This window comes from Hemicordylus capensis, chromosome 1, assembly GCF_027244095.1.
Source record: "Hemicordylus capensis ecotype Gifberg chromosome 1, rHemCap1.1.pri, whole genome shotgun sequence".
In the NCBI taxonomy this organism is placed as follows: domain Eukaryota; kingdom Metazoa; phylum Chordata; class Lepidosauria; order Squamata; family Cordylidae; genus Hemicordylus; species Hemicordylus capensis.
Genome location: NC_069657.1, coordinates 449,802,512 through 449,818,573, shown reverse-complemented (window position 1 = coordinate 449,818,573; position 16,062 = coordinate 449,802,512). Strand labels below are relative to the sequence as shown.

Sequence of the window (16,062 nt, the reverse complement as noted above, 5' to 3'; positions counted from 1 at the left end):
CAACCCTATGAGGGCAGTTCGGCTGGCCCCAGATCATCTCTAACCTCTACATCACAATGACTCTTGAAATGGGAAGACTAACTTCAGCTTGGCAATCACAAGTTCCCAGTGTACTCTTGAGACAAGAAAGGCAAAGAGGCCCCTCCCGAAATGTATTCCTTGGGATAATGGACCCCAGACCAAGATGCGATGGGCCAGAACCGCCCCTGCCTGTAACGGGAGGAGGAACTGTGGGGGACAAACTTGGTTTCAGCCCTGCTACCTAGATTATCAGTCTTTCTGTTTAGAGGACTTCCATAGGAAGGGAGGTAAAAAGTAGCTTCTCCATGGCTGAAACACAGTGCAGGCCTTATCAGCGAGGTAGCTGGAGCTAGGAAAATATCGGATAAAGTCGCGCCATGGGTGGAGTGTGCCTATAAGCCATCTAGGCCATTGGCTTGGGCACCAAGTTGGCACCTGCAGACTGTGTGCTGCCATGTTTTGGGTTCCTGCCTGAGCAAAACCTCAGGCCCTCAGCATGCTCCCCGGCCCTCGGAATACTCTCGGTTATGCCTTTTCAAATTTATGTATGCTTCACACAGAACCGCTGCCCCGGCTGTAGAATCCCTTAGGTTTCCAACATTTAAGTAGTGGTCTCAAAAGCTTCCCTTCTTTCACTTGGGACATACATGGCTTAAGCAAGCCTGGGAAGGTGGGGGAAAGGGCTGCTCCACAGTTCTGTCAGGCCAAAGCTGGCTGCTCAGGAACAGTTCTTCTGGCCTTTAACAAAGTTGTGGTTTGTTTGGATGGCAGCTGTGGCGGTGTGTCTTTCCCTGCTGTCTACAAAGCAGTGCAGGTTGAGTTTCCAAAGGGCATAGCCCCTGAACATGCACTGAATGCAAATCTCCCTTTAAGCCCCCAGGGTCCTGCTTCATTGTTGCTACCTTTTTGTTGTATTCGGGGGTGCCGTTAGGCATCGACATGGGAGCCCATGTGCCCACTCTCCTAGAGAGCCCATGGCTTCCCCCCTTTTTATATTTCTAGAATGGCTTGGCCTAGAGTCCTGAAACTGGAGTCAGATCTAATGCAATGTAGCAGGACTCTGTGCATTGATTTTGAAGAGGACCAGCTAGTCTCATGTGTAATGGTTTTTAAAGCTTTTTTCAAAAATTAAAAGTCCTATAAGTCCCTGGTTTCATTGCAGAACACATTCACTGTTGGATTAAAGGAGAGGGGATTTAACTTTTTAAAAATAAACTTTAAAAACTATTTTTTAACTTTAATCTACTGCAGCATGACAGCACTCTGGCCCAGAATGTGGGTTTGTGGTGAAATGTATATTTATGGAAAGGATGCTTATTTTGCAGGGGATGGGGAGGTGCTGGTTGTATTCTTTATAAAGTAGGAGAGGACGGGCTACACGCGTACTAACATCCTGTCCCCTGTGCAACTGTATGGATAATGGGAAACTTGTATGAGCACAGTCTCTTTGTGGTGGTGGTGTTTGTCGCCCTTATTAGGGATTGTTCAGTTGTATTAGCCTACTTTTCAGTAGGCTTATGAGATCATCTGACATTCTGTGTATGTCCCCATGTGTGTCCCCCATCAACTTTGCAATGCCTGGACCAATATGAACCAAATCGGGTACAGTTGTAGGGACACCTCAATGGCATAGTTTGTGATGTCATTCACCCCAACCCAAGATGGCGGACACAAGTTTTTGAGGTGCAAGTGGGCTAACTTGTGAAGCACCTAACCGATTTGAACCAAATTTGTGACAGATGGAGGGACACTAGGGATGTCCAAAGGGTGTGGTGTGTGATGTCATTCACTCCAATTCAAGATGGTGGCCACATGAACATTTGAGACACAAGTGGGCTAATTTGTGGACTATATCAGGGGTTCTCAACGTTGGGCCCCCAGATGTTCTTGGACTTCAACTCCCATAATCCCCAGGCCCAGTGGCCTTTGGCTGGGGATTATGGGAGTTGAAGTCCAAGAACATCTGGGGGCCTAAAGTTGAGGATCCCTGGACTATATAACCAATTTAAACCAAATTAGGTACAGTTGCAGTGAGTAACACATAGGGATAAATCAGTGGTGTAGTTTGTGATGTTATCCATTCCAATTTATGAGGGTGGACACAAACTTTGAGGCACCTGTGAGCTAACTTGTGAACCGCTTTACCGATTTGAACCAAATTTGCTACAGCTGAATGGACACATAGGGATGCCCCAATGGTGTGCTTTGTGATGTCACCCACCCTCATCCAAGATGGTGGATGCATAAACTCTTGAGGTACAAGTGCACTAAGTTGAGGACTGTCGAACCAATTTGAATCAAATTTGGAACAGCTGTAGTGAATGATACACAGCAACACCTCAGTGGTGCAGTTTGTAATGGTGACATCCACTCCAATCCAAGATAGCGGACACATGAACATTACAGGTGCAAGAGATCTAACTTGATTTGCACCAAATTTAATCCAAGTGTATAGACAGTGAAAGGGAAATAGGCTGATTAGTTTTTACTAGAACAACTTGTTTTGTTTTACCTTCACTGACATTCTTAAAAAATCTTCACAATGCTTTTCAACCACATTTTTAAATGGTGCAGCAGAAACCTTCCCATTTCTTTCACTCTATTCTTTCAGAATTATTCCCTTTTTTGTTTGACTCATTGATCTAAATTGAGCATATTCCCTTGTAAGTGTGCATATAGAACTGCATGCTCAGTCCTCAAAATGCTGCTTGGAAAGGGATTTACTTTGTATGTACTCCTCTGCTTTAAGACATAAACACTGGATTCGGCCAAGGGGCCATCTGGACCAACATCGTGCTTCAGGCAGTGGCCAATCAGGTGAATCTAGGAAGCCCAGAAGCAGGGAAAGAGGAAAACTCCCCCTACCCTTGATGTTCCCTAGCGCTATTCAAAGTAGTCTTCTTGAAACTGAAATGAGATTTGACCAAATGAGGCCATATCTATAATATTCAATTAAAGCAAAGGCTTCACTTAACAGGATAGTTATGTGTGTAACAGCTCCAACTAAACTCCAAAAAGCAAGGAGATTCAATGTACCATGATGTACATGCCAGGGGGGTATGCGAACTGATGACCAGCCTGAAATGTTTACATGGTTATGATTTTGTAAGCCAGTATAATATCTGACTAGACATTGGGCCTCATGCCCCCCTGGCAAGAACATCATGAGGCATTGGATCTCCTTGCTTTTTGGAGTTTAGTAGGAGCTTACACATCTATAACCATCCAAAAAACTTAAAGTACAGGTTGTAATTGTCTTTCCTTGCTCTTTTTCTTTGGCTGCCAAGCAGCTGAAGTACAGGCAGAAATACCAGCAGGTACTGCTTGCACTATTCTTGGCTAGCCAAAGTTGCACCTGAAAAGTTTCTGCCTGTTATGTAACTGTTAAATGCCCTGGCCCTTACAAGGAGCTCAGTAGGCCTTATGAGGAACAAGGCTGGAAGGTGTTTAAAGCCATACAGGAACACTGTGGCCTACCTGTTCCAAGGTAAAAATAAACCAAACAGCAAAGCCTGTTTTCTTATCCCCCCTCAGAGGCATGAGTTACATCATTCAGTGGCTATTTATTTATTTATTTGTTTGTTTATTTATTTATTTGTTCCATTTATAGACCACCCTTAAAGAATAGCTCAGGGTGGTTCACAAACATCATAAAACAGTTAAAATCAATCAATGATTGGGAATGAAAATTATAAAATACAATCAAACAGCTAAAAAAACAAACAAAACCCAGCACAGTATCTCCAGTGACTGCTGCTGGTGTCTGTCTTACGTTTCTTTTAGATTGTGAGCCCTTTGCAGACAGGGATCCATCTTATTCATTATTTCACTGTGTAAACCGCCCTGAGCCATTTTTGGAAGGGTGGTATAGAAATCAAATCAAATCAATCAATAAATAAACAATTCAAAACCTTATTTTTTTTAAAAAACTTGATACATTAAAAAGCCTTTAAAACAATTTAAAAACCCTGGAAGGACAGGCCAAACAGGTAGGTCTTTAGGGCTCTCCTACATGCCAATAAAAAAATACAAATTATGGATTTCTGCAGGGAGCGCATTCCACAATCTAGGAGCGGCTACAGAGAAGGCCCGCCTCTGGGTCGCCACCAGATGAGCCGGTGGCAACTGGAGCCGGACCTCCTCAGATGATCTTAGCATGCAGTGCATATCAGACTGAAGGAGGTGCTCTCTAAGGTAACCTGGACCTAAGCCATTCAGGGCTTTAAAGGTAATAACCAGCACTTTGTATTTTGCCTAGAAATGTATTGGCAGCCAGTGCAGTTATTTCAAAATAGGCATAATATGGTCTCTCTGAGTTGCCCCAGAGACCAGCCTGGCTGCCACATTTTGAACGAACTGAAGTTTCCGAACTACGTACAAAGGCAGTCCCACCTAGAGCACATTAAAGTAGTCAAGCCTGGAGGTTACCAGCTGGTGCACCACTGTTCTGAGGTCATCCTCCTGAAGGAATAGATGCAGCTGTCAAATCAGCCTAAGCTGATAAAAAGCACTCCTGGCCACAGCCTGCAACTGAGATACCAGGGTGAGGTCTGGATCCAGGAGTACCCCCAAGCTGCGTACCTGCTCCTTCCAGGGGAGTGTAACAAGTCAAGCTTGTTAATCTTTTAATATTTAAAAAACTTTTTAGCAGTGGATGTAGCCAGACCAAAAAATGCTGGAAAACTACAAATTTCAGTATGCTGGGGCTCATGAAATACCCCAATACTATGTGGAGGTGTACTTGGAAAACTAAACAGAAGTGCCTGTCTAATTCTCTACTATGCATTGTAGCATCACTATTGCATAAGTTGTAAAAATAAATGGACAATTTGACTTTCCCCAGATACTCTGAAAATAATTAAAGGATATGCAGAGTAAACTGTGTCACTGCTTGGAATATATTCTAGTCTTTCAGAAAGACAGTTAAAATGAGAGAAAGAGAGCAAGAAACTCCCAGTGGGCCTTAATATTAAGGGTTTCACACTGATTCAGAGACAAACTCACCATTAATAACCATATTATTAAGACATCACATTTAACTCACTTCTCACAAGAAGCAAAGTAAGAGCAAATGAATACCATCCTAGCTCATAAGCTTCAGCTCAGCATTCACAAGCCCTGATTCTCTGTACATAGTGCCAATCTGAATATATGTACAGTGTCTTATATTATTATTTTTTTATTTTTTTATTTACCTATAGCCCCTTTAGGGGGCTTCCTAAAGGCTGTGGCGGGGGCTGCCCTCCCCCCACTGGCCTCTAGGGCCTCGCAGGGACCAATTGAGCATGTGTGGTGGCCATTTTTAAAAATAATCCTTTTTTAAAAAATGGGCACTGAAAACAAAATGGCCAAGCGAACCAACAGAGTCACACTCATTCTGTCGATCCCCCGGTACAGGTCGTCCATCAGGCCGACCAAGGCTGACTCAACCCCATAGCCCACTCTAAAGCCAGTTTGAAATGGGTCTAGATAATCAGTTTCCTCCAAAAACCCCTGGAGCTGGTCGGCCACCACCCTCTCTATCACCTTGCCTAACCAAGGGAGATTAGAGATTGGCCTATAACTATCCATTGCTGAGGGATCCAGGGAAGGCTTCTTAAGAAAAGGTCTAATGGTTCCCCTTTCTAGACACTTCTTTCTTTGGAGAAGGAGCAGTTTCCTGGGCAAACCAGGGCAGAATCTATGGACCCTAGCTTCTCTGCACATTCACTCCCTCCTCACAAGCATGGAGACTGATCTGAGCATGCTCCAACTTGACATTTATTCTTAATTTTTAGGAATTCCAAACATTTTTATTTTGATTAACTCATGAAAGTGCATCATACAGAACACAGACCATCTGAAGAGACATTTCCCAAAGCAATTGAATCAGCCTGTACTCAAGGCTAAAGATTCCATTACAAAGATAGGGGGAAGATCCAACTGTGGTAATGACATTTCGTGGTGGGTTTCAATTTTTACTCATAACTTTGCCATGTTTCCAAGTTTGGGGTTAAAAAAAAACAAAACAAAACCCTAATACTGTTTTTGAGCAGGTGCTTCTGAGTATAACATTGCCCCCTTCAGGCACAAATAGTGCTGAAGTTCTGAAGGAATTCAAATGTGAAATTGCTGCTATCTGACCAAAAATATGTAGCTTGTCCCTACAATCATGGGAAATTACAGGCCAGTCAGCTTCATGTTGGTGCCAGGTAGATTGATGGAAAGCATACTTAAGAACAAAATTGTGAAACATATAGAAGAAAGGTCTGGCTTAAGAAGAACCAGCATGGTTTCTGCAAGGGTTTGCCTCACTAACCTTTTGAAGTTCTTTGAGAGTGTCAACAGGTATGTGGATAAAGGTGATTTTGTTGACATAGTACACTTGGACTTCCAAAAAGCTTTTGATAAAGTTCCCCACCAAAGGCTCTTGAGAAAACTTAGCAGTCATGGGATAAATGGAAAGGTTCACGTGTGAATTGATAACTGGTTGAAGGACAGGGAACAGAGTAGGAATAAATGGACAGTTTTCACAATGGAGGTAGGTAGGAAGCGGGGTCCCCTAGGGATTGGTACTGGGACCAGTGCTTTTTAACTGGTTCATAAATGATCTAGAAATTGGGGTGACCAGAGAAGTGGCCAGATTTGCCGATGACAGTAAACTATTTAGGGTTGTGAAACCCACAACTGATTGTGAGGAACTCCAAAAAGATCTCTCCAAACTGGGGGAGTGGGTGACAAAATAGCAAATGCAGTTTGGTGTAAGCAAGTGTAAAGTTACACCTTTGGGGGCAACCCCCCCCCAACTTTACATATATGCTGATGGGATCTGAGCTGTCGGTGAATGACCAGGAGAGAGATCTTGGGGTCGTGGTGGACAGCTCATTGAAAGAGTTGACTCTGTACATGGCAGCTGTGAAAAAGGTTGATTCCATGCTAGGAATCATTAGGAAGGGGATTGAAAATAAAAATGTTAATATTATAATGTCCTTATACAAATCTATGGTGCAGCCACATCTGGAGTAGTTCATACAGCTTTGGTCATTGTGTCTTAAGAAGGATATCGTAGAACTAGAAAACGTGCAGAAGAGGGCCCGCTCTCCCCACTTAGCTTCACAAACTGGGTCTCACTGATCATGAGACTCGGCTCCTTGTATTTTGCCTGTAAACTTATTGGTAGCCAGTGTAGTTCTTTTAACAGAGGAGTAATATAGTTTCTTCGAGATGTCCCAGAGACTAATCTAGCTGCTATATTCTGTACCAACTGCAGTTTCGGGATGACATACAAAGAAAACTCCACAGGGAGTACATTGTAGTAGTCAAGTCTGGGAGTTACCAGCATATGTACTACTGTTCCAAGGTCATATATCTCAAGAAACAGATTCAGCTGGCATATCAGCCAGAGCTGATAGAATGCACCTCTGGTCACTGCTTCAACCTGAGACACCAGAAAGAGGTTTGGATCCCGAAACACTACAGACTGCATACCTCTTCCTTCTTGGGAAGAGTTGCCCTTCCTCCCCAATCCAGAACTGGCAGATCAAAATTGTCTCCTGACTACACACAATAAGTAACTCTGTCTTATCTGGATTCAGTCTGTTGTGTCCCTCATCCAGACCATCACTGCTTCCAGGAAGGCATTTAGGGAGGTTGTGCCTTCTCCTGATGATCCTGCTATGGAGACATAGATTTGAGTGTCATCCATATACCGATGACATCCTGCACCAAATCTCCTGATGATCTCTCCCAGCAGTTTCATGTAGATGTTAAAGACCCTGGGGGGTTGCCATATAAAAGTCTGTGTTTTGAAGAACAGTCACCAAGCAACACCATCTGGAATCTGCCCCAAAGAACACAAGAACAGCCTTGCTAGATCAGGCCCATCTAATCCAGCATCCTGTTTCACATTGTAGCCCACCAGATGGCTCTGGGAAGCCCACAGGCAAGAGCTGAAGTCCTGCCCTCTCACCTGCTGTTACTCCCCTGCAACTGGTATGTAGAGGCATCCTGACTCTGAGGCTGGAGTTGGCCTATAACTCTCAGACTAGTAGCTATAGACCTGTTCTCCATGAATTTTTCTAAGCCCCTTTGAAAGCCATTCAGGTTGGTGGCTGTCACCACATTCCATGGCAGAGAATTCCATAGGTTAATCCAGGAGTGGAACCACTTCAAAGCAGTGCCTTCCACTCCCAACCCTCTTGGACTGTCTCATGGTAGAATGTTGAGCATCTCATGGTAGAATGTTGTTTGACTTCTGCACCCATAATACACAGCATTCCTGTGCCTGTTTCATAAAGCTGCTTGGGCCTGATTGATGCATGAAACTCTTAGACAAAACCACAAAAATTAGAAACTTGCCATTTTCACAGGTAGATTCCAGATTCCATCCAGACCACTCCCCCACACACAAAAAGGTTGTTCCAGTATTTTATCTAGATGATATAGGTTTTGATTGCTTTTAATGTTGTTTTAGAATATTGTTTTTAAAATTTAAAATTATTGTGTTTTAAATTTCTTGTTTTTGTTTTTTAAAATAACTTTTTATTCAATTTTTCACAACATAAGATACACACACGCACACACAAAAAGAAAAAAAGAAAGAAAAACACACACACACACACACACACACACACACACACAAAATACAAGAGGACTTCCATCTCATCATTAGAACAAGTATCAGTTAAAATACCCAAGTCTTGCCTGTAATTTAATCGTTCTCCCCCCGATAAATTGTACGAAAGTCAGCTCTAGGGCATTTTAAAAACATTTTTGTTACCACTCAAAAGCCTGATAGAAATCAATTTTATAATATGTTTTTAGGTAAATAAGAAGAAGGTCTCACTCCCTTTTAAATGCTTCAGATTTATTTCTTAATAATGCTGTTAGCTTTGCCATTTCTGCCAACTCTAACACTTTAAGTATCCAATCCTCTTTACTCGGGCTATGGATGTCTTTCCATTTGTATGCAAATGTCAGTCTTGCTGCTGATGTCAGATACATGAAGAGGATCCAGTATTTCCTAGACAATGGACTGTTGTCAGTGCCTAATAGTATTGTTTCTGGGATCTTAGGGAAAGTCATTTTAAACACTTTCTTCTGCTCATTGTATATTAAATCCCTATCCACTTTCTGCACTCCATGCATGGTCTTTTTTCTAAACTAAATAGCCCCAGGTGTTGTAGTCTTGCCTCATAAGGAAGCACCTTGTATTTTGCCCGGAAATGTTTTGGCAGCCAGTGTAGTTCCTTCAACAGAGGAGTAATATGGTCTCTTCTAGATGACCCAGAGACCAACCTGGCTGCTTCATTCTGAACCAACTGCAGTTTCCAGACTATGTAAAATGGCAGCCCCACACAGAGTGCATTGCAGTAATCCAGCCTAGAGTTTACCAGCATATGTACCAAATAATTATCAAATTATTTGACATTTTGAGACAATTCATCTTTTTGCCATCTAGTCATACTGATACCCATCCGTGGACTTCATATAAGTAATTTTGCAACAAGATATAGTAGCAGATTGCCTTAATAATTATATAGCTAGCAGAAAGATTATTGTTAAGAACATAACAGCCCTGCTGGATCAGGCCCAAGGACCATCTAGTCTTGCTTCCAGTCACACACAGTGGCCCTCCATATGCCTTTGGGATGCCCACGGGCAAGCTGTGAGGGCATTCCCTTAGGGATGTGCAAACTGGTCTGAATTCAAACTGGTTCAAATTCAAACCGGTTCGAATTCAAACTGAACCAGCCATTAGGTCCGAGCTGCTGGTTTGAATTTGAAGCAAACTGTGGGGGTTTGATTTGAACTGGTTTGAACCTCCCAAAGTGGGTGGGATGGTAGTTGGCACCTATGGGTGCCTACCACCCAACCCCCAAAGCAATCAGACACTCATAGTTTTTAACAAATTTTTGAAAAATTCTTTTATTTCTTCTCCTAGGATATAATGGGATTCAAACCATCCCATTATTCCCTATTGTGGAGCACCCATGGGTGCTAACTACCACCCAAACCCTGAAGCAATCGGACACTCCTACAATTTTGAATGAATTTTTGAAATATTATTTTCTCATAGTGTATAATGCGACACGAACCAGCCTATTATCCCCTATTGTGGAGGACATAGGGGCACAAAAGTGGGGTGGGTGGTAGGCACCCAGGGGTTCCTACCACCCACCAAACCCCAAAGCAATTGGACACTCTTCCAATTACTGATGAAATTGTAAATTATTTTTGAATTCCCCATAGGGAATAATGAGGATTCCAGCAAATGTATAGCTTCACATCGGCGGGAAAGGGGTGGCCTAGAGCGGAGTGTGGTGGGTGTTAGTGCCCAAGGGCACAAGGAAGCTACCAGCATTATTTGAAATGAATTGGACAAAGGGCTAATTTTTTAGTTAATTTTTGAAGTTTACGTGTCTTTAAGGTTTTTGTCCATAGGGAAGAATGGAGGTTTTAGCAGCCCCATGATTGCACTTGGCGGGTGCTGGGGTGGCCCAGAGTGAGTGGTAGTGTAGTGCACATTGGTTGCCAACCACCCCCATTGCTTGCTAACCCATGGGGTATTGGGTTTTGTTTTTTCTGAGGTGTTCTGAGTATAGATCCTCGGGTAGCAAATGAGATTTTCAGTCAGCTCTTTCTAGTTGTATTCTTTACAAAGTAGGGGAGGAGGGATGATTGGCATGCTTATTTTAAATATATTAACAGATTCTATGCCTTTGGGGATGCTGTGGCTAATGTCAAATCCTGTGAGAACAATCTGTGTGGAGAGTAACCTCACAGGACTTTGACATTGTTTTATACTCACATTTTTCAAAGGACTTTTCCATTATTCTCCCCTCCCCTGAGACCATTCCCCAGGGATTGTTTATGTGCTCCTTTTTTTGACCATGCTTATGAGGAAGATTGTGGCAGGAAGCCGGCAAAAGAAGTTGATTTGGGGCTCAAAGAGTTGACTGCTCCTACTTGGCCGTGCTGGTTATGATGGACTACATACACAACATATGGCTCGTGGACCAAATCCACCCTTTTCCGGATCCATGGTAGAACGGGTGGGTGGCAGGGGGAGTTTCAAAACAACTTGCCACTGCTACTCCCAAACCACAACAGAAAGTCAGCCAGAGCACATAGTGGGGCGGTGGTGTATGGTGGCACCCCTGCAGTACTGCCCTGCCTTACCACACAACCTGCCCACCAAGGCTCCCAGGTCCACATGGCTTCCACTGGGCCCCAAAGGGAGGTGGGGCCAGCCCTTGCACACCGAGTCCCACTTGGCTTCAGACCACCAGGGCATTAGAGCTGTGTACATCTGCCAAAGACAAATGCAGGAGTACAGATACTATTCAAAATGAACCTGCATGTAAATCCATGTGAATGGACAGTGAACTGGGGGGTGCCATCTGCAATGGGAAGTGGCCACAGTGGCCTAGCCCCTACAAATCCTAGCAGTACTGATTCACTGTGCTTTGAGCTTAGGAAATAAATTAGATGTAAACACCTCTACACTATACCCCTCGTGTCCTGTCCATCGTTGTTGTTGTTCTGAGTAAATTCCTCTTTGTTGTTCCACTGTGCCCCTGAGTTCTTTCTTCTGTCTGCTTTCTTACTCATATTTAGTTAGTTTCCCTTTGAAATAAGCCCTCAGAGTACCTAAGTAAAGCTGATTACTTATCACTGATTTTCAAACAGTCCCAGCTGTGATCTGCCTTCTCCATTCAGTTCAGTGGAACTAGCTTAACCTAACTTTTTCTCTTCTGCCTTGGGATTGGCTGGCCCCTGCAACTCTGCCAATCTTGGACTCTCTATAAAACTAACTCTTTCCCTCTTCCCAGGATGCTCTCTTGTTGTCAGTTGTTGCAAACCCATTTATCCAGAGATTCTGGTTCTGTCTTGAGCAAGTAAGTAGCCTTTTCTACATTTTAACTTGAGGGGGTGGTGAGCAATGGTTCCACCTGATGGAAGAAGCAATCTGACTTGCTAACTTTCTAGCTCTAGACTTTTCCAGGTTTAGAGGTGTACCAAAGGGAAAACTCCAGGGTGGTAGCTTTGCCTCTTAAAGCAGTGGTGCGGTGAAGAAGAAAATGGGGACATTTCCAGCCAGCCAGCCAACAACCTGGATGGCTTTACGAGGGGTTTGGATAACTTCATGGAGGAGAAGTCCATAATTGGCTACCAGTTAGAGGTCTACAGGCCACCTCCAGTCTCAAAGGCAGGTTACAGGGGAGTAACAGCAGGAGAGAGGGCATGCCCTCAACTCCTGCCACTGGTATCAAGTGGCATCTGGCGGGCCACTGTGTGAAAAAGGATGCTGGACTAGATGGGCCTTGGGCCTGAGCTAGCAGGGCTGTTCTTATGTTCTTATGGGGAACATAGCTTTCTGTATCTCTTCTACATATCTCTTAGAAGTTGAGAAGTGTCCAGTTAAATCCTGGACATATATATTACACAAGGTAAAGAAAGCAAGGCATTTTGCAGCCATTGGTTAATGTAAGAATTCTCTCTTCAAAGGGGTCAGAAGGGAAACACAACTAAAGCAAAGGTGGGGGAACTACTTCAGTGGCTACTAGGTTGGCTGGAACTGGAAGCAGTGCCCCTCTGCATGAGTTCAGGGTGAATCCTATCCTAGTATAGAGCACATTTGGATTTGAGTTCTGGATGCATTTTATGTGAAATGATTGTCCAACTTGTTGGGGAGTAGTCTACTGTATAGACCAACTTTGTAAGGGTACTTCTGGTCAAATTAATGGTGCAGACCAAAAAGTAGCTTACATGTCTTTTGCAAAACCCAACCTTAAGGGATTCTCCAGAATTAAACCAGGAATATTTTCTCCATGTCAATGAAGTAAGCTCAGGTTTAGAGGAAGGTGTTGTATGGGTGGGTGATGTGGATGAAATTCTAGCTAATAATAGTATGGTCAAAGGTAGCAATATGGGTTGCAGCAACTAGACATGTCTGTTGTTGGAATACAACTTTCTTGGAAGTGAGTGTCCTTAAGATAGTCATGCACATGTTGGGAACCTCCAGGCTTGACTACTGCAATGCACTCTATGTGGGGCTGCCTTTGTAAATATTCTGGAAACTGCAATTGGTGCAGAATGTTGCTGCCAGTTTCATCTCCAGGGTGTCCTGAAGGGACCATGTCACTTCAGTTTTAAAGAACTACATTGCCTACCGATAGGTTTCCATGCAAAATACAAAGTGCTGGTAATTGCCTATAAATCTATTCATGGCTTGGGTCCAGGTTATTTAAGAGAATGGTCTCACAATCAGTGAGACCCGCCTCCAGACAGTTTGTGGGGAGAACGGACTAAGCCCACTCTCCCTGTAGATTTATTTATTTTTATTTATTATTTATTATTAAAACTTTTCCAAAAGGCTCAGGGCGGTTTACATTAAATTAAGATGATCATAAAGCCCTTTCTGGGCAGCCAGATCAGCCGCCCGCCCACATGACTTCCAGCTCCATCACTGAGCTGGCAGGGGCTGCGGTGATCAGGGGCTGCAGGACAACCAGAAGTTCCAGCATGCCCTGCACCCATGGTTGTTTTGTCCTCTACGCAGCTGGAGATGCATAGATTATTAAAGGGTTTGGGGAATACTGCAAAGTTGAATTTGATAAATTATGATAAAACCAAAATGTCTCTTTGGGGGAACTTTGCAAAACACAAGTGGGTGTTGGATCAGTGACTTATCTTGCAGTGCTCCTCCTCAAAATATTTTTCAGAATCCATGTCCTGGCAGCATCATAAAACAGCAGTGAAATTATCACTATCCAAATCATTTTTGCAGGAAATAATAGCACAAATTCTCTATGGTGCAGAGATCTGGGGTTTGGTGCCAGTTAGGAACACAGGAACATTGGAAACTGCCATATACTGAGTCAGACTATTGGTCTATGGAGCTCAGGATTGTCTTCACAGACTGGCAGCGGTTTCTCCAAGGTTGCAGGCAGGAATCTCTTTCAGCCCAATCTTGGAGATGCTGCCAGGGAGGGAACTTGGAACCTTCTGCTCTTCCCAGAGCGGCTTCATTCCCTGAGGGGAATATCTTGCAGTGCTCACACATCAAGTCTCCCATTCATATGCAACCAGGGCAGACCCTGCTTAGCTATGGGGACAAGTCATGCTTGCTACCACAAGACCAGCTCTCCTTTCCGAAAGTTGACCTACAAATTATTCAGTATCAGCTTATAAGTTTGGCCCTTCCATCTAGCACTTCTGATGTCCTCCTTCAAGCTAAGGTGGGGTCATCTTTTATCTTTTTAAGAGCAAGGAAGGCAATCTTTCTCTACTTCGAATGGTTGTTAGATATGCCCAACCATTATTTGGCTAAAAATTACCGGGGGAAAGAATGGACTCAGACCTGTGGTGAGAGACTTAAACAACCTCTCTTTTTTAACCAACCTGAATACAAGGTAAAGCTTAGACTGGCTGTTTTGCCAGGGTTCTAGACAAGATCTCAGAATCATTCAGCAAGCATGCTTTAGCATATGGTACCAGCTTGCCAATTGGAATCCCTGCTGGTATGTTTTCCAGACTTTGGGAAATGCCCGTATCGGGCAGCAGCAATATAGGAAGGTGCTGAAAGGCATCATCTCATACTGCGCAGGGGATGACAATAGTAAATCTCTCCTGTATTCTACCAAAAAAAACACAGGGCTCTCTCATCACCATGAGTCAACACCGACTTGAGCACATACTTTACCTTTACCAGTTCTTTAAAGCGAATATCTATTTCTTTCATTATCAATCAATGAACCATTATGCTTTGGGACAAGTTTTAACTGAACTGTGTTTTCAAACTATGCCATCATATGTAGATGGGAGATATGCCAGGGTCCTGGTTGACCAACATCTCTGTATCTTGGGTTAGGGATGTGCAGACTGGTTTGAGTTCGAACCTGTTGGAGTTTGACTCAGCACGGTCTGAAGGTTCGAACTTGGACTAAACAGGGCTTTGGTTTTGCCCTTCTTGTCCGAGTTCGAACCAAGTCCGAACCGGTTCGAATCTTTTTGAACCGGTTTGAATGTCCAAAGCATTCTATTGAATCTGTTATTGTCTCCTGTGAGTCTGTCTTCCATTTTGTGACAATTCTGTTTGGTCCCTTTCTGTCCTCCATTTTGTAAGATGTATTGTGCTCAGTTTGCAGACTTTGCATTGGCTGAGGTTTGATTCTGTGATTGGCCAGAATGAGTCTTGTGCTCTGGTTGGCTGTTGACTATGCCACTGTGAGAGTTGGCACCCTGTTGGGGCTCCCAAAGGAGGGAGTTTCAAACCTATTTAAACCCCAGCTCTGGCCTGGAAACTTCTCTCTGGCTGCAGTTGTTGGATCTCTGTACCGTGTGCTCGGCAACTGGTGTGATTCATTCAGACTGTGCTTTTTTGTCCCTGTCTTCTTCCCTTCCTTGCCTTCTCTCTCTGCCTGCCCTGTCCTGAGTCCTCTCCTCTGATTTACACCTCTCCTCATTTTGTGTCTCCCCCCCTTTGTCTCTCTCTGTATTGTTCCTTCCTTTATTATTTGCCTTCTACTTCTTGTCCTCTTCTCCTTTCCTGTGTGCTGCTCCCCACCCCTTCTTTTCCCTACATCCCATCCCATTCTCTGGCTTGTATAGCCCTCCCCTGCCCCTGCCCCCTCTGTGCTTGTCTTTTTGCTGTGCAGTTTGTGTTTGTGGTGTTTGTGTGCTGTTTGCCTGCCCTCCTACATCCCATCCCAGGCCAATCCCTGGCTGGCCTGGGCCCTGCCCAGACTGGTTCCCCCAACCCCCTCCTGCCATCTACCCCTCTGAAATCCCCCCACTCCCCTCTGTGCTTTGGATTTTTTGGATTTAATTACTACTGTTCTCTGTGTTGCTAATTATTGTTCCCCACTCTAAGTCCTTTTAATTCAGGCCAGGGCCCAGGGTGTCCCTTGGGCCTGGTGTCCCTCCCTGAAACTCCCCCCCTTCTGCGCTCTCTCTCTCTCTTCCAGTCTCTCTCTCCCAATCAGTCCCTTTTAACTTTCATCCCCCACTAGAAGTGTGTGTGTTGCGGCTGGTGGTTTTTCCTCCCTCTCTCTCTTG

General features: G+C 44.0%; 1 protein-coding gene across 2 annotated transcripts in view; it reads left to right on the top strand.

The window, feature by feature from the left end:
* The window catches only part of LOC128324077 (zinc finger BED domain-containing protein 6-like), a 37,851-nt gene that overhangs the window by 6,924 nt on the left and 14,865 nt on the right, over positions 1–16,062 (top strand). The window contains exon 1 of one of the 2 annotated variants that reach the window (XM_053248214.1): positions 11,795–11,900. The exons of the other annotated variant lie outside the window; for it this stretch is intronic. The gene's annotated coding sequence lies outside the window, so the exon portion shown is untranslated. Of the gene's footprint in view, positions 1–11,794; positions 11,901–16,062 lie in introns of those variants that run through there. 2 annotated transcript variants of the gene reach the window in all.